Source organism: Chrysemys picta, chromosome 2 (assembly GCF_011386835.1).
Source record: "Chrysemys picta bellii isolate R12L10 chromosome 2, ASM1138683v2, whole genome shotgun sequence".
Taxonomy (NCBI): Eukaryota; Metazoa; Chordata; order Testudines; family Emydidae; genus Chrysemys; species Chrysemys picta.
This window is the reverse complement of record NC_088792.1, coordinates 125,823,250-125,844,605: the sequence shown is the minus strand read 5'-3', so window position 1 is coordinate 125,844,605 and position 21,356 is coordinate 125,823,250. Positions and strand designations below refer to the sequence as shown.

Here is a 21,356-nt window from a genome sequence, read left to right as displayed (position 1 = left end):
AATTTTTAGTTGACACAAGATAAAGGCCAGCAAAACATAAAAGTGGTTTGATGAAACATACATTTACATGTTTGATACAAAAACTTAACAGGTTTGTATTTCAGGCTCTGGGATGAAATCCTGGCCTTATTGAAGACAATGGGAGTTTTGCCACGAACTTCAATAGAGCCAGGATTTTATCGTGGTATTTTGCTTTTGTTTAAGCATCAAACTGATCAAGGAAAATGTTTCATTTTGGGCCAAATTCTGTTTTGTTTGCTCATGGGAGTAGTCATGTTGATTTCAATATGGACTTGATCATGCAAGGTGCTGAACAGCTCCTGACAGCAATGGATACTATCAGCTCCCATGGTAATGGTTTGGTATGCATGGTAATGCTCATCACCTTGCAGAATTGGGCCATAAGTGAATAAGGCATGCAGGATTGGGCCCATTGTTCATAAATGATAAGATATTATGGAAAGAAAGAATTGAAAACAGAAATTATTTGAATTGAGAAGTGTTGCATATGTAGTACGCTTAGTCAAAAGTATTAACAAATGTGTAGTTGCTGATGTGATAAGCCCAGCCAATTTTTTAATAGATTAATCTATTCTGATCAGTTCTTCTTTCCCTTCTGTATTCTCCTACCTTAACTATGTTCCTACTTACACAAATATTTATATTACATGAAATTGGGTGCTGGTTTTATAGACATTAGTTATTTATTGTTTCAGGTGACAAAGTTCAATATCTAAGATTATGAAAAGAAATTATGTACTGCTAATACCAGTTCATAGAGGAAAAATAATTAAAGATGTGTTATTTGGTAGTGAAGGAAGTTTAGAAATAGCTGAACTTGAAATATGCACACATGCATGCACATGCACAAAAACAGAACAAAAGATGCAAAATAGAAGAATAGGTATCCATTGCAGATGACAAAGCTAAATTCAGAATTCAAAACTGCAAAAATATTGGAGGAATAAGTGCAGCTCTCTCTCTCATATCATTCAAAAGTACAGACATAAAGCTAGAGTTATCTTGTATTCTTTCACACACTTTATAATCCTGTGTCCTAACCACACACCACAGAGGTGAAGGGTAAATGTAGGGGTCAGTGAACATTGGGAAAATTCACAGTGTATTACAATCGCAGAATCACCTGTGCTAAGGAGTTACGTGGTGGTCCACTCTGCAAATTCACATGTTATTTAATAAACATTTTAGGAGTGTAACACTCATTAAAGTAAAGAACAAATAGCACTAGGCCTTGTCAAGTCAACTTCTGCTGTTCTTTTTATGAGACTCTTTTAAGCAGAGACTACAAATTGTAGCAAAGAGTTTGATGAATTATTTTAAATGTCAAATATCTATAAGATCCAGAAAAGACTAGTGATCCCCCAAAATACCACCTCTGTGAACTCAACCCAGATTAGGGCCAGTTCTACATACATAAAAGGCTAGAATAGCACAGTAAATTCCTGTTTGGATCACCCATCACACCGTGACAGTGGTCAGTAGCTCTAAAAAAAAGTCTTATTTTTATAAAGAACTTTGCAGTCAGAAGACCTTTTCTCCGGAGCAGTTAGCTTGAATATCTCAGCAGGGCTATATGTTAAGAAGCCATTGGGTCTAACAAAGGAATACATAGATTTAGGATTAGGTCACTCTGTCACAAAGTTCTGAGAAGCTGTAGCATATACCTGAACTTTTTTTTTTAAACTATTTTTTTTTAAATTGAAAAAAAAAAAAAAGATTTAAAAATGACTGTTTTTAGCTGTGCTGAAAAGGTTGAGTTGCTGCATTATAGAAGAAATGCAGTATAAAAGAAGTTAGGTTATTGTATTGAGATTAAAGCTGGGTGAGCCTGGAAAATCTTGTCTGGGAAGCAAGATCACTTAAAAGAAAATTCAGATGAACACATTTTAATTTTAGTTAAGGTGTGCTCAGTAAAGAAAAAAATACTTGAAAGAGAACTTGTAGGGCTCACAAAAAGTCAATTTAGTCAAAATATTAAATATACACAAATCTATAATAATGTGATATGTTTTATTAGCATTTTATTATTCAACTATCACTCCTCTTCCAAGAGTCTGATTTCACATTAGATATAACTACAGATCCTGGGACTCAGGTAACAAGGGATTCCTGCAGGAGCCTTCATACTCTTTGAAGGAAGAGATTTCCTTGAAGAGAAGGAGACCATGATTTCTTGTCACCACTGCTCTCCAGAGAGACAACTGCTAGAGATCAAGGAACATAGGTCAAAATTCTAAAGTAGCACAGTACCCATAAGGATTAAATCTTGCCTAAAATTTAACCACAGAGCTGCCCAAGTAGGAATCTGAGGCTGCCAAGCCTGTTCTTTGTGCCCATGCCAGGTGAACTTTGAGGTAGAATTATTGCAGAATGGTATGTCACCTGCTTTTCTTGAAAATAAGAAAACCTTAGTATTGAGCACAGATCTGAAAGGAACCATGGATCCCACAGCTCCCATGGCAACACTAGCCTAACCTGGAACTGAGGTTGACATAGTACCAAAGGTGTTGATAATTTGGGGAGGGTGGAAACCTTAGATGAAACAATCTAATAGATCCCGTGGGGGAGTAATTGGGGCTTGGTAACACTGAGCTGTCCAACATCTCCATCACAAGGGATTTTTGCCAGATGATCCAGATGCAGATGATTAATTTGAGTGGGGCAGATGTGAGGATGTCCTATCCTTTATGGCATCTTTAGAATATAGAGAAGCTACCCTCACCAGGTCTGTTTGGATTCTACAACAGGATCTCAGATGGACCCTTTCTTTTCTGAACTTTTTGGTCTTTTAGAACCACTGCCAGCGTACGAGGTGTTTTCTCAGCTTCATCCAAATAACTCAGAACTTTGGCTGGTAAAAACTGTTTTGATGGTTCCTTATGGGATTGGTTTAGCCTGGAATTTTGCATCAGGCTTTGGCACTGAAAAAGACTTAGCAGCCACCCCACTTATACATGTTATGAAGGAAGATTTCTGTGCTCACAAAAATAAGTTTACTCTCAAATAAGATATCTTCATCTGTGTTTCTGTAATTACTGATATATTTATAAGGGCTCTCCTTATATTTATAAGCCTGTCTCTTTCTGTAATTAAAAAGTGCTCTGGATTGCTATTTGGGCAATAGCAGTTCATAGTACTTAGTATCACTAAAACAGCGCTTTATAATTACCAAAAGAGACCTTTATAAAATTTATAAACTATAGTGATTAAAATTGCTGTTTGGGGGCTCAACTTACAATTCCCTTTCTCTGTATTTCTCTTTCACTGAGAAAGAAAATTTGCTCGTCTTTCTTTAGTTACATGAAAAAAAGTGAAATTCAGAATGAGAAATGAGATAATGCCAATAATAATCTTGTTTTCAATGTTACTTTTCATCTTTTTTTTTTTTTACTTCCTACTAGTTGCCTGTGACAATGTAGATTTTTTTCTTGTAAATTTAATTGTAATTTTGTGCAGTAATTCCTTATTGGGATGGAAAGTTTTATATGAAACCAGGAAAAAAAGTTTCAACTGTAATGGCCCTAATTGTAATGGCTTGCACCCGCGCCACTTGAATTCAAGTAGTGATTATAATTTATTGAGTTGAGATCTGACAACTATTGTAAAATGCCCCAGAAAGCTGAAACAAGATGGAATTTTGTTTACCTCCCAGAAGAAGTTCAAATACCTTTTGTTTAACTGAGCAACAACATTTTCACTCTGTACACCACACCCAAAAGTGGATTCCAATGTGAGGTGATTTTAAAATAACCAACTGGAGAAATGTGACAAAGTTGTAACTTTACTTGATAGGAGTTTATCAGACAAAGATTGGAAGAGGTAGTGGAAATAACAAACAACAACAACAAAAAGATGAAAACAAGCCTAGAACAGAGCCAGAACACACACATTTCCTTCTCTCAGGCTTTCCTGTACTGGTACCCAGTTTGTATGTAAGGATGTCACCCTTGAATTCTTTCAAGGGTAATGTGTAAGTTTTGCTAATTTATTTCTTACTTTTCTTTGTAACAAAAGTTTGTGCTAGCATTACTAGGCTATTCATTAGATTTGCAATGATGCAGATTCTATATAATCTATTTGGTTTTGTTTCCGCTATTATGTTTTAACCTTATAAACAGTGTGACAGACTCAGACTAGTGTGTTACAGGGGAATCCGTGAGGGGGGTGCCGTCCTCTGCTAGAAGGCAGGTGACGTGCTTTTTAGCCCCCCTCTTTTTCTCCAGGGCGTAGAAGAAGCGGGAACCGCGATCCATCTCCCGAAGGAGGCGGATGCGGGATCGAACAAAGGCACCTCGGGCCTGATGGTCCTCGAGGGACCGCAGCTCTTCCCGCTTCTCCCGGCACGCTCCGCAGAGGGATGGATCACCGGGGCTGGCGGCCAGACGCCTCTCCAGCTCTAAGACCTCCCGTTCCAACTGCCCTATCGCCGCATCCCTCCGTCGGCTGGCGCCCCGGGTGTAGTCACGGCAGAAGAGCCGGGCGCGCACCTTCCCCAGGTCCCACCACCGTCGCGCCAAGGGAAAGGCACGCCGCTGCCCTCGCCAGGCTAGCCAGAACTCCACGGAAGGACGCCACAAAGCCCACATCCTCCAACAAGCTATTATTAAAGTGCCAATAGGCCGGCCCCGGCCTCTCCGCGCAGAGAGAGGCTGTCACGGTGGCTAGATGGTGATCTGAAAAAGGGGCCAGCCAGACGCTGGAGGAGTGGGCCGGGGAAAGATGGAAGCGTGACATATAGATGTGGTCCAACCGGGAGTGGTACGACCGATGGACCTCCACCCAGACAAAAATGAATGTTGAAACGTCATCCGGGTGGTGGTCGCGCCAGACGTCCACCAGGGAGTGATGTTCGACGACCTCCCGGAGGACGTCCGCAGCAGCCTGGTGCTGTTCGGTACCCGAGCGGTCCCGTTCCTCAAGGGTGGCGTTAAAGTCCCCGCCCAGGACCAGGCACTCGCGAGGATCCAAGGTGCCGAGGAAGGCGGACGCCTGCTGATAAAAACACAACCTCTCCAGGCCCAATGTCGGGGCGTAAACGTTGACGAGATTAACTACAAGCCCCTCCATGCAGACCCGGAGGTGCAGCAGGCGGCCTGGCACAGCCTCGGTGACCCCCAGCACCTCGGGCCGTAGGTCGGGGGAGAACAGGGTCGCCACTCCAGCAGTACGAACTGTGAGGTGGCTAAAATAGACCCTGTCCCCCCACTCCAGCCGCCAGCTAGCTTCAGCGGCCGGATCCGTATGGGTCTCCTGCAGGAAAATCACAGAGTACCCCCCTTCCCGAAGGAAGGAGAGCACCTGGCTCCTGTGGAGACCCATCCTACAGCCCCGGGTGTTTAATGTTGCGAAGATGATCGGTGCCATGAGGAGGGCTGGGGGGGATCCTCGCTAGCAGAGACACCCACGGCCTCCGTCGGGCCACGCAACAATCCATGACCTACCCCATAGGCGATTAAGGAGTCACAGAAGAGGCGGACCCGTTGGTAGGCCGTGGCAGCCTGCCTCCCGGTCCTCTTACCCTCCCCCATGAGGGCCCTCGCAGCCCGGAGGATCTGATGGAAATCCCCCCATCGCTGGAGTGCAAGCTGTACCTTGTTGCGGGAGCCACGGACGTCCTCAAGGAAGTCCCGTAGCTCCTCTCTCAGCATATGGGGGGGTGGGGTTATTGGTCTATGGCTATTCCCCAGCGGGGCCCCTGTCACAGCCCCGTGGCCCACCGAGACAGGAAGCAGGGGGCAGACCCTCGACGTGGCGTCCGATGGGCCGATACCACGTGGCCTGCCTCAGATCCTGGCTCAATGGGGGGCGGCGGAGGGAAAACAGCAGCCCCTGGTGGGTCGGGACAGGGAAAAACAAAGGCCGCTCCTTGGGGGTCATCCTCTGGGATATGGAAGGAGACGGCCCCAGGGGCGGCAATAGCATCATGGGAAGTGGAGGGGACAGGGATGGGGTCGGTGACAGGGGCAGGGTCGGAGTCAGGAATAGGGACAGGGGAAGGAGCGATAGTGGGGGCCTCAGCAGCCAGGCCACTGGGTGGGGAGGGTGGCACCCCACAAAGGGGCTCAGGGACTTGCAGGGAGGGAGGTGGGCCCTCGGCGATGCCAGACTCGTGTTCCAAGGCAGATGGTAAGGCCATGGCATCCGTAGGTGGAGAATCAACGATGGGGCCCCCACCTGGAAAGGAGGTTGGCTGTCCCTCAGCCATGAGGGAGTCCCCTGGCGACTCGGGTCCTGGTTGCGTGGCACTGGCCGTCGCCTCAAGAGGTTTGGCGGCCGCTAGCGGGGTGCCATCTGTAGCTGGGATGGTGGAAGAGTCCAGGGGCTCCTCGGAGGCGGGAGTGGAAGTAGTGGGTAAGGGGACAGAATACGGGGAAAGGGGGGCCGAGGCGAGGTCGCTCAGATCGAGGCCCGCTGGCAGAGGGTCATCCTCCCCCTGGGTAACCGGGGTCAGACCCAGGGCCTCGATCTCCTCATAAATGGAAGGGAGATCACCTTCCACCACCCCAGGGCTCTCCCCTCCTGCACCCGAAGCGACGCTCGCCTTGGTGCGTGCAGGGGCTTCAGATTGTAAGGGGGCGAGCGGGGCTCCATCGGGGTTTCCATAGGAAGGGACACCGGAGGAGGGGTAGTGATTTCCTCCGATGCTGCCACGTCTTCCCTAGCCGGCAATGGTGGACAAAACCCACCCGGGGGCAAAGCGGAAGGCTCAGCATCGGTTCCCCCCTTCCTGGTCTTCCGGGGGGCTACCGCATCAGATGGAAGGAGTGGAGCTCGAGCCTTCCGCTTGCCCCGCTTCCCCTGTACTAAGGATCAGCCCTCCATGGCATCATCCGGGGGCTGGCTAACAGGAGTTGGGTCAGGGAGCAAGAGCGAAGGCTTAGGGACTCGGGGAGGCAATGGTGGGGCAGCATGTAGGAGGGAGGATTCTCTCTGGGGCATGCCCTCTTCTATGCCCGGCGATATCCCTACCTCACCCTCCTCCACAGGCCCCGTCAGATCGCAGGCAGCAGAGGCGGTGCCCTCTCGCTCATCTAGGCGCACTGGGGGAAGATACCCCTTGGGCCCGAGCGGGAGCATTGGTGGGCCGGAAAGGAGGAGGGGTGGCTTCGGGCGCCGGGCGGCTAGGGGCACCGGCGATGACGGGGCCAGCGCCCTGCCGGGCCTCGGGGGTCCCGGATGTCCCTCCGTGCCGGGCCAAAGGGCAGTCCCTCCGGACGTGTCCCATTGCCCGGCAGAGGTAGCACCGGGCCTCCCCCGTTGAATAATGTACCCGGTAGCGGGTCCCCTGGTAGGGGACCAAGAAGGACCCCTCGAGCGCCTCACCATCACGTGCCGCCGGCGGCAGTTGTAACTGTACCTGCCGGCGGAATGAGAGGACGTGACGGAGGGCAGGGTCTTTGCAGCCCAATGGGAGAGGGCTGACCACAGAGATCGGCCTCCTCAGGGTAGAGAGGGCGGGTAACAGGGCGGCATTTGGAAGGAAGGGAGGGACAGAAGTCACGACCAGTCGGGCGCCCAGGTCTTCTAGCGGTTCCAGGGGGACATACACGCCCCCCACCGCCAGGCCCTTCTCCACTGCCTCCTGGGCGGCGGCCTCCGATGCTAGGAAGAAGACGACCTTTCCATACATTTTGGAGGCTGCCACAATGGCTGTGGGCCCCACCACCCTCGCCAACGCCCGCACATAGGTCTCCACATGGGGCGAGGCGGGCACCAGGAGGCAACGGACGCCGTGGTTCCTGGTCAAGGTGGGGAAGGGGCCCCGGCAGCTATAGATGGTAGCAGAGGTGGTGGATGGGGGAGATGACGTAGCGGCAGGCGGGGGGGCCGCCGCCACCTGGGCGTATGCCCTGGAAGCGGGACACCCATAGAGCTGGTGGAGGGAACAGCAGGGAGGGACACCGCAGCTTGTTGCGGGGCTGCGGCAGTGGGGGCACCCCGTGCCATGGAGGGCCTGGATTTTTTAGCGGGGCCTTTACCCTTCTTCGTGCCCTGGCCCTTCCTGCCAGCTGGGAGGACTCCCCCAGAGTCAGAGGGGGCGAGGGACGTGGCAGCAGCGGAGGTCACCTCGTTACTCACCGCTGCCGGCGCTCCAGCAGGGATGGTAGTAGGTGGCTTGGCAGCGGCGGTTGAGGTAGAGGCTAGGGGGGATGATGGTGGGGTGGGTGGAGGAGGGGCAGCAGGGTCTGCCCGAGGGGTCTCACTCTCCTCTTCCCCTGCCATAATGAGGACGGGGGAAGAGCAGACACTGGAGGGGAGGTAGGGAAAGGGGAAGCAGTTTGATCACTCCTCCCCGCTAGGCTGTAGGCAGGCGAGGAGGGCGCAAAAAAAGGGGGGGTGGATGGGGAGGGCTATCAAGGCTAGGGGTCAGTCACCGACTCAGGGAAGGTTTCCGGCTCCTCTTGTTACACCAAGGAAGGGAGGAAATAACAGCATTGGGGGGGGGGTGCAGTGAGATAGAATTAAACTAAAACGGGGAGTGGCACAAGCGCATAGGAGGCGACATGGGTGCACGAGGGGAGGGGCTAATCAGGGCAAGGGGACCGCAGGGGGAAGGGAGTAACCAGGCGGGAAATGGGGCAGAGGAACCACGGGGCTAGCTTCAGAGGCTGGGGCGGGTCAAACAAAGGCTGCAGAGGGAAAGGGCAGGGCAGGCAAACAAACTGGAGCTAGCGAGGGGCTGAGGCAAGGGGGAGGGTCAAAAGGCAGCAAGGGGCAAATGGGTAGGCAACAGGGGCAAAGCTGGGGGCTTGTTGCAGGGGGAAGGGGGTCAGTCCAAAACGGGGGGCACGTGCACCCACGTGCGCTTGTAACAAAAAGAAAGTCCATGGATGCTGGATGCTGTATCAGGCCCAATGGTGGCAACAGGGCGTAGCAAGCCTAGGCGAGCAGCTGAATTCCCAGAGGCAGGAGCTCAAGGTAGATGGTAAGTAGCCAGTGGGGGTGGTGGAGGGGCAACGATGATGGGGGTGGTGGGGACGGGAGAGGGACACAGATGGACCAGGGGGCAGGCTCCACGCCACACCCCCGTGTCTCCACAAACACAGTCTAGATCCCCACCACAAGAGCACAGTTCAAAAGTTACTCAGTCCGGGAGGGCCCCCTCCACAGTGGTCTGCAGAATTCCTACGCGCTCCCCCACTGGCAGATGTTCCTCGTCTTCTCCTCAGGGTTCCAGCAGCTCCCCAGCAGTAAACGTAACAGCTCCAGGCGGCAGTCTGGTGGCCAGCAGGAAGGACCCTGCTCAGGTGGAGGTGGTGGTGGTATTCCCAGCAGCAGGAGCAATGGTTGGGGTTTCTCCCTCCTCTTCTCTGGGGAGTGGGCCAGCAGGCCCCCCCCAAGGGGCTGTAGCACCTAAGGGTATGGGTGGGTCTAACAGCCAGCCAGCAAGCAGCAGAGAAAGAGGAGGAGCAGCCCCCTACCTCCCTCCTTCCCTCCAGGGCAGAAGGCTACAGGAGAGTGATTTATGATTCCCAGGTCAGACTGGGTTTCTGTTCCCTGAGTGACCAGAGAAGGGGCTGCACTACAGTAATCAGGAACCTGCTAGAACCAGTTAAGGCAGGCAGGCTAATTAGGACACCTGGAGCCAATCAAGAAGAAGCTTCTAGAATCAATTAAGGCAGGCTAATCAGGGCACCTGGGTTTTAAAAAGGAGCAAGGAACTGAGAGGGTATGCTGCTGGAGGATTGAGGAGCACAAGCATTATCAGACACCAGGAGGAAGGTCCTGTGGTGAGAATAAGGAAGGTGTTTGGAGGAGGCTGTGGGGAAGTAGCCCAGGGAGTTGTAGCTGTCATGCAGCTGTTACAGGAGGTACTATAGACAGCTGTAGTCCACAGGGCTCTGGGTTGGAACCCGGAGTAGAAGGGTGGCCTGGGTTCTCCCCAAACCTTCCAATTGACCTGGACTGTGGGTTCTTCCAGAGGGGAAGGTCTCTGGGCTGTTCCCCAACCTACATGGTGAATCTCTGAGGCAAGAAAATCTGCCAATAAGTGTAGGACCCACCAAGATAGGGGAGGAACTTTATCACAACAGTGTAAAATAAATGCTTTGGGCAAAACTTGTAAAATTGGGTGCTTAAAAGTATGTTCTCAAATGTATATTTATACACCTAAATAACAATTGTTTTAGGTGCTTAAATAAGAATTTAGGAGATTAATTTTGGGTTTAGTAGGGTTTTTTATTTATTTACTTTAAAAAAAGGACTGGACATTTATATGGATAATGAAAATATCCAGAATAACCCCCCTTCTTCCCAAATCTAGGAGGGTATATAAACCCTCATGCTTCAGGGCACAAGGCGGCTTTTAACTGAGGGAGTTTGGAATAAATTGTATAATTACCATCTTTAGAGGTTGCCACAGTTTCAGGGTAACAGCACTTGTATTCGCCCTCCATGGTCCCTTGAGGGCACCCATTTGAAGTTTCCAGCTCCCTGCCATACCCTCTCCTGGGTGGCCACCTGTCTCTCTCTCCCTGCTGCATGGGGTTTTAAGGCTGCACAGCTCGCTGCCTTACACTGGGATATCCACAGGAAGCCAGTCTGCCTAAAGTCCAGAGCCTATGCATTGCTCTGTCTTTGAAGGCTATGAACAGTGTATTTCTGGCAGTTCATAGAATAGAATCATAGAATATCAGGGTTGGAAGGGACCTTAAGAGGTCATCTAGTCCAACCCCCTGCTCAAAGCAGGACCAATTCCCAACTAAATCATCCCAGCCAGGGCTTTGTCAAGCCGGGCCTTAAAAGTCTCCAAGGAAGGAGACTCCACCCCCCACCCCACCCCCAGGTAATGCATTCCAGTGCTTCACTATCCTCCTAGTGAAATAGTGTTTCCTAATATCCAACCTGGACCTCCCCCACTGCAACTTGAGACCATTGCTCCTTGTTCTGTCATCTGCCATCACTGAGAACAGCTGAGCTCCATCCTCTTTTGAACCCCCATTCAGGTAGTTGAAGGCTGCTATCAAATCCCTCCCTCATTCTTCTCTTCTGCAGAATAAACAATCCCAGTTCCCTCAGCCTCTCCTCATAAGTCATGTGCTCCAGACCACTAATCATTTTTGTTCCCCTCCACTGGACTCTTTCCAATTTTTCCACAAAGTTACAAGTTACCACACAGCTCTTTCTAAGGAAGGACATTTATACTTAAGATAAAGCATTACAGAGAAAACATATAAAAACAATATAAGTTCCTATACTCATGCAAAAAGTTTACCAAACCCTCAGTCATATGGGGCCCTAGACGACCAAAGTCTTTCCAACTCTTCTGCCAGGGTTGGGACCCCTTTAGACATAAGGTTCTATCCATTTGCTGGATCAGAAAGAAGTCCCTGAGTCACTTTAAACCCAGTTTTTTTAAAAAAACAAAAGCCCTGTCTTTGTTCATTTCTGGAAAAAACATTTTGAAACAGTATATGTGAGTCTCCCAAGGTGGTGGTACCTCTCTGGAGGTGTTTATAACCTGAGTGTTTGACAAACAAATTGATAAACTAAATAGAAATACGTCACTAGGACCAGATGGTATTCACCCAAGAGTTTTGAAGGAACTCAAATGTGAAATTGCAGAACTACTAACTGTAGTCTATAACCTAGCATTTAAATTAGCTTCTGTACCAAATGACCGGAGGATAGCTAATGTGATGCCAATTTTAAAAAAAGGGCTTCAGAGGTGATCCCAACAATTAAAGGCCAGTAAGCCTGACTTCAGTACCAGGCAAACTAGTTGAAACTATAGTAAAGAGCAAAATTGTCAGACACACAGATGAACATAATTTGATGGGGAAGAGTCAATATAGTTTTTGTAAAGGGAAATCATACCTCACCAATCTACTAGAATTCTTTGAGAGGGTCAACAAGCATGTGTACCAGGGGGATCCAGTGGATATAGTGTACTTAGATTTTCAGAAAGCCTTTGACAAGGTCCCTCACCAAAGGCTCTTAAGCAAAGTAAGCTGTCAGAGGATTAGAGGGAAGGTCCTGTCATGGATCGGTAACTGGTTAAGATAGGAAATAAAGGGTAGATATAAACAGTCAGTTTTCAGAATGGAGTGAAGTAAGTAGTGGAGTCCCCCAGGAGTGTGTACTGGGACCAGTCCTATTCAACATATTCATAAATGATCTGGAAAAAGGGGTAAACAGTGAGGTGGCAAAATTTGAAGATAATACAAAACTACTCAAGATAGTTAAGTCCTAGCAGACTACAAAGAGGTACCAAAGGATCTCACAAAACTGGGTGACTGGGCAACAAAATGGCAAATGAAAATCAATGTTGATAAAAGCAAAGTAATGCACATTCAAAAACATAATCCCAACTATACATATAAAATGATGGGGTCTAAATTAGTTGTTACCACTCAAGAAAGAAATCTTGGAGTCAATGTGGATAGTTCTCTGAAAACATCCACTCAATGTGCAGTGGCAGTCAAAAAAGTGAACAGAATGTTGGGAATCATTGAGAAAGGGATAGATAATAAGACAGAAAATATCATATTGCCTCTATATAAATCCATGGTATACCCACATCTTCAATACTGCATGCAGTATTTACAGATCTCAAAAAAAAACATTGGAATTGGAAAAGGTTCAGAAAAGGACAACAAAAATGATTAGGTGTATGAAACAGCTTATCTGAGGAAAGATTAATAAGACTGGGACTTTTCAGCTTGGAAAAGAGATGACTAAGGGGGGATATGATTGAGGTCTATACAATCATGACTGGTGTGAAGAAAGTAAATAAGGAAATGTTATTTACTCCTTCTCATAACACAAGAACTAGGGGTCACCAAATGAAATTAATAGGCAGCAGATTTAAAACAAACAAAAGGAAGGTTTTTTTTCACACAATGCACAGTCTGTGGAACTCTTTGCCAGAGGACATTGTGAAGGCCAAGGCTATAACAGGGTTCAAAAAAGAACTAGATTTGTTCATGGAGGATAGGTCCATCAATGGCTATTAGCCAGGATGAACAGGGATGGTGAGTGAACCTGGCATTGTCCACTGTCGGTAGACAGGATACTGGGCTGGATGGAACCTTTGGTCTGACACAGTATGGCCATTCTTATGTTCTTATATTCCCAGATGTATCTTCGGCAGGTCAAAAACTACCACTGGAATGTCCACCAGGATCTCACAGATGCTCCTCCTGATTCCTGAAATACAACTGACAATGTGAGGTGAGAATTTTTTTCCACCAGGTCAGGATCCATGTTGATGGCTCTGGCTGCTGCGAGTGTGCAGACATATAATGGCTCAGCTGAATGTGTTGGTGGGCTAAAACCATCCAGAACACTTCCATTCAACTCCTGGAGGACAAACAAACAAGTTCTCCCACAGCTCCCATTATGGTCAATGAGAGGTGGTGCTCAACATCTCTGTAAATATACCATTTTTTTAGATTCCTAAATATGGATTTAAATGCCTAAGTTTAGGTACCCACGTGTGAAAATTATTGCCTCAGGCCAAGATTTTCAGACAAAGCCTAAAGTTAGGCTTCTAAGTAAGTACAGCTGGTTGGAAATTTCATTTTGTCAAACTCAAAAGGTTTCATGGAGCTATATTGGTTTCAACAATGCTACTGAAATACTCTGACTCAGGAGGTGGGAGACCTAAGATCAAGTGTCTGATTAGAATGACTGGGGTGAAAAACTTTCCTCTGAATCAGATAGAGCAGGGACTCGAACCAGCTCAGTGCCCTAACCAGCAGGCTACATGCACACACCTGACTGCCTAAATTGGAAAAGGTCAAGTTATGATATAAAAATAAATATTTTGACACCAGTTTTGTAAAAATGTTTGAAAGATTGTGTTTTTGTTCTAATGTGGAACAAAACCAAATGTCAAAACCCTGAAAGTTTATGTGAAAAGGAATTGTTATCGTCAGCTCAGTATCAGGTCTTCTGACAGTGGCCAATGCCAGGTGCTTCAGTGGGAATGAATAGAACAGGCAATTGAGTGATCCACCCCCTGTGGTCCAGTTTCAGCATCTAGCAGTCAGAGTTTGAGGAATACCCAGAACATGGTGTTGCATTCTTGACCATCTTGGCTAATAGCCATTGGTGGACCTATCCGCCATTAAGTTATCTAATTCTTTTTTGAACCCAATTGTACTTTTGGCCTTCGCAACATCCCCTGGCAATGAGTTCCACAGGTTGATTGTGCCTTGTGTGAAGAAGTACTTCCTTTTTTTGTTTTAAACTTGTTGCCTATTAATTTAATTAGGTGACCCCTGTTTCTTGTGTTATGTGAAGGGGAAAATAACACTTCCTTGTTCACTTTCTCCACACCTAATTATCACCTGCCAGCATTCACAGTGAGGGAAGGGGTGAGAGGCTCTGCCAGTGCAGAGCAGAGGATGGCAAAAGAGGTGAGAGGTGTCTTTTCTCACTGCCTGGAGGAGTAGAAGAGGCTTCTTCCTGGCACCTGCTAGAGTAAGAGTGGGAGGTAACAGCTCCCCAGTTGCAACAGGCTCACTCTTGGGATGGCCTTGGGGAACAGTGCCTGGGGGTAATCAAACAGGAGAAGCATGACACTGGGGGCAGGAGTGGTATCAGAGGATAATTCAACTGGATAATTTAATCGACTACCAGAAGTGGAGCATGGAAGACAGGGGAGGATCACTCCAACTGCCCCCCTCTGTAGACTCCTCCTGAAGCTCTTGTACAGGCCAGTCAAAGACAAGATTCTGGGTAGTATGGGCCATGATCTGACCGAGAATGGCAACTTTTATGCTCTTATGACTACTTTCCTGCATTAAGGCATATACCTTGTCTTTTGACAGATAAATCTATTGGAATGCAACCTGCTTAATTAAATCATAATATTTTAAAACTGATATATTGTACATCTGTGTTTAATTGCTCAAATGCCTATTTGTGGCTGTTTTCTCTAAACCAATGATATTTTCATAAAATTAAAGTTTTGATATGGAATGAATTTTGCCAAATAGTTTATTATCTTCATAAATCGCTGTAGATCAACTTTGTATTTTGGAGCGAACACTTTAGCTTTTATTTTATCTGGATCAGCAATTAATGCATGTAACTTCTGTAAGGCCAATTTTTTACTTTTTGAAGTTCATTATTAGCTGCCTTTATATTGCCTTTTGCAAAAATGTCTAATATTTAATCTAGTTCTTTAAAATCCTTTGTTGAAATTTTAATGTGTTTTTCTTTTAGCACTTTTTAATCCTTCAAAGATATGAACAATTACTCTTTAAAATATCTCATGAGAAAATTAACACCTTATGCATTTATAACCTCAAAAAAGGTGTATTAAAGGTCACTACTTGCCAAAATGTATGTCATGCATCTAATACTGAGAATTTTTAGCTTGTAAGAGCTTAATTGGATGATGGACCAGATACATGTTCCTTCAAAGGTACCACTACCTTTTACTCCAGTCCTGGACTATAGAGACCTGCTTCTGGTCCAAAGTTGCTAGTATCTCATCAACAGCAAGAAATTGTTTGAAGAGGACCTCCATGAGTTGATCAAAGAATTTTGGACTCCAAAAGGTCTCCTTTTCCTCAGTGACCTAAACAATCCCGGAAACCTCATCTGTTCTAATTTGGTAGGCAACCTACTTTTCCATTTTTGCTTTTTTCCTCTGGTTCATTTCTGTCTCCTATAGGTGTGTCTCTTTTGGCCAGGGTAGGTATTCCACAGTCAGGCCAAACGTTGCTGACAGGGCTTCTTTCTAGTCTGAGCTCTTGGGTACCATACAATTCTGAAGGAGCATCAGACCCACCAGTTGTGTTTACCTCTCCCATCTTGATCAGAAGGTGATTTTTTTTTCCCCTTGAAGGGATGGACCAACACTATAGATGTCTGGATTCTTGAGGTCATCTGCTTAAGATCATCCAGTAGCACCCTTTCCCCACTTGAACATTGTAACTTAGGTTTTGTAATGTCAATTATTAGCCAAATTGGCCATTGCACCAGAATTGAGGCTTCTACTCTTGTTGTTTATTTGTATGGAAGAAGATGAGTTTTGATTCATTGTAGACCTCCACCTTCCAAAGAACAGGGTATGTGAGCTTCACCTCTGCATGAAACAAACTCTGTGCATGTTGGATTTTTTGTATTTAATCTGAAGGACTCATACCCCCAGGTATCAGTTCAGTCCTCTCATCAATATTAAACCAGGCTCATCCAACTTTCAGTGATGGTCCCATCCATTCAGGTTAGCATTATCCCTATAGGTTTTCATCAAAATCCTAGTATTAGCGATTTCCTACCTGGATGACCTGTTGATGAGGATCAATTCTACTCCTATTCTTTCTCTGGCAGGCTGAAGGACCAATTGTCTTATAACATATACTACTATCTGGATAGCCATTTGTCTTGGATGTTTTAGATACAACAAATCCTGCATTTTGGCAGGGGATTAGACTAGATGACCCTTGTGGTCCCTTCTAATTCTATGATTCTACATGGTCATTTTGGAAAAATTTCTTTTGAGACTGTTCCAGATCCTCTTGTTCTAGGAATGATTCTTATTTACAGGAGGGCTTCTTCTGGATTCTGCTTTAAGGCACCCAGAGCCTACATTCCTTTTCTCCTATGATTTGTTCCTGAGGAAGAAATCATGTATCTTCTAAGATTTTGCATCCTATATGAAATAGGATGACTATATTTCCCAAAGGGAAATAGGACACTGTGCAGGCCTGGTCCCAGCTGCTCGCCTGAACCATGTTCCCCCCCCATGGGGCTGATCCCAGTTGCTTGCCAGAGGACACTCTCCTCCCCCCGCACTTGAGACTGTTGCTGGTCGCTTGAACCCTGCCTGTCCCCCTCACACTGGAACCCTTCCTCCTCCTCCTCCCCCCTGCCAGAGCCTTGCCTTCCTCCCTGCATGGGGCTGGAATCTCTGCTTCCCCTCCACACATTCTCCACACTGCACCTCACTTTAGCCAAAAAAGACAGGATGGCTGGGATACGGCTTTAAAAAGGGACTGTCCCGGCCAAAACGGGACGTATGGTCACCCTAATGTGAACCTGTCTCTTGGAGACATTTTCACCCACATATTTTGACGGAGTTCTGTTCTCCTGATGGCATTCTGTAATCTATGAAGAATTCCTTACTCAAGTCCATTTCAGCCAGGGCCTTGTTGGAGTTCTTCAGGAAGCTGGTGTTATTGACTATGGTGTTTTCTCTTCCCCCTGGTATTGTTTTAGTGGGCCCTTTTTCAACCAGTTCTCTTTGCAGTTTTTGGTCACTGGAGGATACATTTCTCACCTTAAATATTCTGGAACTCCAGGTTATCCACTTGACACTCTTCTGGTTGTGCTGCGTCCTGGGGCAACTTATTTTGGACTGCTGTGAAAACATGAAGTCTATGTAAACAGGAAATATGGTATTGGGAGTAGCCACTTGCTGATGGAAGTCCTCCATTGGTGCCAAGATCTGGAAAGATGAGGTTTGACAGTACTCTTTGACAGTACTTCTGTTTTTCCTAGGAAGACTGTCTTTCATTTGCCTTCTGATTTTCTTCCTAAATGTTCTATGCCAATTATCTTGCAGCAGCCTGTCTGGTTTTGTTCCATAATCTGGCTCACCAGAGAAATGTAATTGGCACACATAAGACATTAAAAGAAGTCATATTTTATTTAGACAAAAACTAAAACATTTTGCTGGTCCTACATCTTTAAAGGGAAGGGAGCTGGAGGAGGCTATGACAAGTAAGTAATTTGCCCTAGAGTTTTCCCTTGAAAAGACTTATATTCACCTATGTAAGTTACTCATTTGTTTACCTGAAAGTTCAAATATACCTCCAGTGCCAACCAGTTTTTATTCTAAGGTTCAAGAGAGATGCCCAATGTGACAGTGACGGATAACTTCATTACACAACTTATGAAACTTTTCTCCCTTTCTTTGTACCTTTTCACATTCTAGTCAATCACCTTGCACTGGGTAAGCCTGTTGATTTCTTTAGCATTAAAAATATGCAAAATTAACTTTTCACTCTACCATGCTAGAAAAAAAGAGCCGTATCTGTTTGGAAAGGGAAGATTCCTGTTAGGATGTTGCAGATTGCTCCCTTCTTTGTGTCAGTCCAGCTGGTGCAATGCAGTGGGCAGGTGATCTCACCTCCTCTCCTCTTTTACCTAGGGATGTGGTGGAATCTCCTTCCTTAGAGGTTTTTAAGGTCAGGCTTGACACAGCCCTGGTTGGGATGATTTAGTTGGGAATTGGTCCTGCTTTGAGCAGGGGGTTGGACTAGATGACCTCCTGAGGTCCCTTCCAACCCTGATATTCTATGATTCCACTTCTTTTCCACATGATTTGGTCCCCGATGGAGCAAGGATCTAGCAGTTGCTGCTCACAGGGGCTGATAGTATAATCTGCCCTTGAGCAGGCCACACAAAGGGCTTCTTCTTGCATCCCTCACTCCCCCATCCACCTGTGCAAGAACAGATTTCAGTCTGGCCATTTAGATCGACTTTTTCTGAATTCACCACTAATTGTACACTCCTCAGTTTCTGGTTATATGAAACACCTGGGGCCTGATTTTCATAAGTATTGGGCAGTGACAAAACCCTCTGAATGAACAGGGAACTGTGGGTATTCAGCACCTCTGAAAAATCAGGCCCTAGATATTTAAAGTTGGACATCCAGTCACTGAGGCACTCCAAATTAGTGGAAGTTTTAAAAAATGTTGGCCTTAATCACAAATCTTTGAGTGCTTCAATTTGCAACCTTAATAACATGTTTTAATGTGATTTATATCTACATTAACCCAGTAAGGAGCATCTGAATACTGATTATTCTGTATTACAAACATTTCTGTGAAGTGGTATAAATTATCACCCAGTTGGTTATGCAGAGGCATCATTTTTGTATCAAATCTCCTTATTCTCTAGAATTTTAGCAATTTTAAGATTTTATTTGAAAAATAGCTTTTTTTTTTAAATGAAAAAAATTATGAAAAACTTCATTTTTTAAAAAGTGACATTTTGGTGACCTTTTAATGTATCAAAAATGATATCAAAACTTACTGAAATGATTATCAAAATTTTTCATTTAGTGAAATGTAGGTTTTCAGTAAAATAAACATTTTATGACAATTTCTGTAACACAAGAAGTTTCAATAAAATATTTTTTGCAAACATTTGAAAATAGGCCCTTTTCAAATTCTGAAATGGAAACAATTTCAAAATTTTGGAAATATTTGCAATTTAAATTTTTTGATTTTTAAATATTTTAACCAGATTTAACTATCTGGTTTGCAGTTTCATACTCTCAGGTGAAAATTACTTCCTTTCACTGAATTCCTTTCTTTACTGTGGTCCATGCCAAGTACAAACTGTGACACATAGGGCAATCTCCTGGAGAAACCTTATTGAATTAAGTTTACTATCTCTGGAGTCCATGTAGTAAATGAATAGTTGTGTCCTTGTGGTCCAGGGACTGTGTGTATTTCCAGGGGATGGGTAAATTCAACTCCTCCAGGAACTGAGAACAGTGGTGAGTGATTACCCAAAGTCATGCAGGCTGTAACATCTTCAGAGAAGCTCAATCCCCTGTAGAGGTTCACATATACTAGTTCAAACTGGATTCTCCAAGGACCAACAGAAAGGGTTTCTAGTGGTAAACAGACTTATGGTCTTCTTTCTGATCCAGCAAATGGGCGAGACCTCTGCTCCAAGGGAGGCCCCAATACTTAAGGAAGTCTCTAGTACTTACATAGGTTGTAAATGTAAACAGCAATGGAGTCACACAATCCATTGCAATGTCCTTACAACAGATCATTACAGAGAGTCTTTCTGATGAAAAGGACTCTCTGGATTTCACATTCCATATCAAGTTTTTGTTGTAATTTATTAAGTGCTGTTTCCCTTTTACTTGTATGTAATTAGCTGGGTAACTATATCTACAACTGTAGTGAAATACGATGAATGCTGGAAAGTAAAATAATGAACATTTGGTGACTAGGACTTCAATTCAGCATGACCCCCCATTAAACCTTTTTGCATTTGCAAATTCACAATCCTTCTTGACAGGTCTGCCTGGTTCGGTGAAATTCACAAATTCAACACAGAATCAGGGCCAGCACCAGGCACCAGCGTAGGAAGCTGGTGCTTGGGGTGGCCAATTCAAAGGGGCAGCACTCCGTCCGCTATCGGGGCGGCACCTCTAGGTCTTCAGTGGTGGGTCCCTCATTCCCTCTCTTCCTCTTTGAGCTGCTGCCAAATTGCCGCCAAAGAGGAAGAGAGGGAGGACCCGCCACCTAACTGCCACCAAAGAAACGATGCGATTCAGCTGCCATCCACCGAAGTGCCGCCACTCGTCTTTTTTTTTTTTTTTTTTTTTTGCTGCTGCTTGGGGCAGCAGAAAAGCTGGAGCCAGCCCTGCACAGAATACATGCATTGCACCTATTAGAATACACGGGTGACCAAATCTGAAATACTTATACCCTCCACTTACATTGACTAGTTTGAGAATAGTCAACAGGCTGCCACTTCTTCACTTGTGATATTCTTTGTATATTTCCAAATAAGTGGACTTCTTCATAAATGCTTTCTGAAGCTAAAGATAACCAAAAATAACCAAATTTTGTATTTTGGAATCCTGTTCAGTCAGCTCAATTGGTTTTAAGACACTGGTGCATCAACAAAATTTCAAATCTTTGAGCAGGGGGTTGGACTAGATGACCTCTTGAGGTCCCTTCCAACTCTGATATTCTATGAAGGGCTAAAAGCTCTGGATGCTGTCAAAGCTGATTCACCACTCTGGCACTTTGAGTGCAGAAGGTGGGAGCCTGCAAGGATTCTAAAAATTAATACTGGCCACTCCTGGCTTGTATTAAACTTCCAAGGTAACAGTTTCTCTCTGACCTTGGATGGATAGATGCTACCATCACTTAAATACAAAAAACCCCTTTGAAACCAGAAAGGCGCACTTGGGAATTCCTTCCTGTGGGGTACCCTCAAGCCCTTTCACTCACCCCCCTTCGGGGAAGAGCTGAGAAAGAAAAACAAAAGAACTCTGCTGTTGCCACCAGCTAATTAAACAACATATGCACAAACCTCTTAGGATACCAAAAATCCAATCCTGTTCTTAAAGGTAAATTTTATAAAAACAGAAAGAAAATGCATCTGGAACTTAGGCTTTTGCTAGATTTAAAAAACCCACTTACAAAATTTAAACATCAAGAATAACCTTATTGAGGTCCAGCTTACAGGTTACAAGCAAAACAAAAAACATTTGGGGTTTCAACAGCGGAGTACACAAACCAAGAAATAAACCTAATCACATCTTTCTAAACATACCTGATCTACTTACACATTTGGGAGTTCCAAATAAGTAGTTCTAGGTATGATCTGATGATTTATGA

At 45.6% G+C, this 21,356-nt stretch overlaps 1 long non-coding RNA gene across 2 annotated transcripts in view; it reads left to right on the top strand.

Moving 5' to 3' along the window:
• LOC122172299 (uncharacterized) overlaps window positions 1-21,356 on the top strand; it is a 61,847-nt gene that overhangs the window by 6,227 nt on the left and 34,264 nt on the right. For both annotated transcript variants that reach the window (XR_006172478.2, XR_006172482.2), the window contains one exon: window positions 13,100-13,194. This is a non-coding gene — a long non-coding RNA (uncharacterized LOC122172299). The remainder of the gene's footprint in view (window positions 1-13,099; window positions 13,195-21,356) is intronic.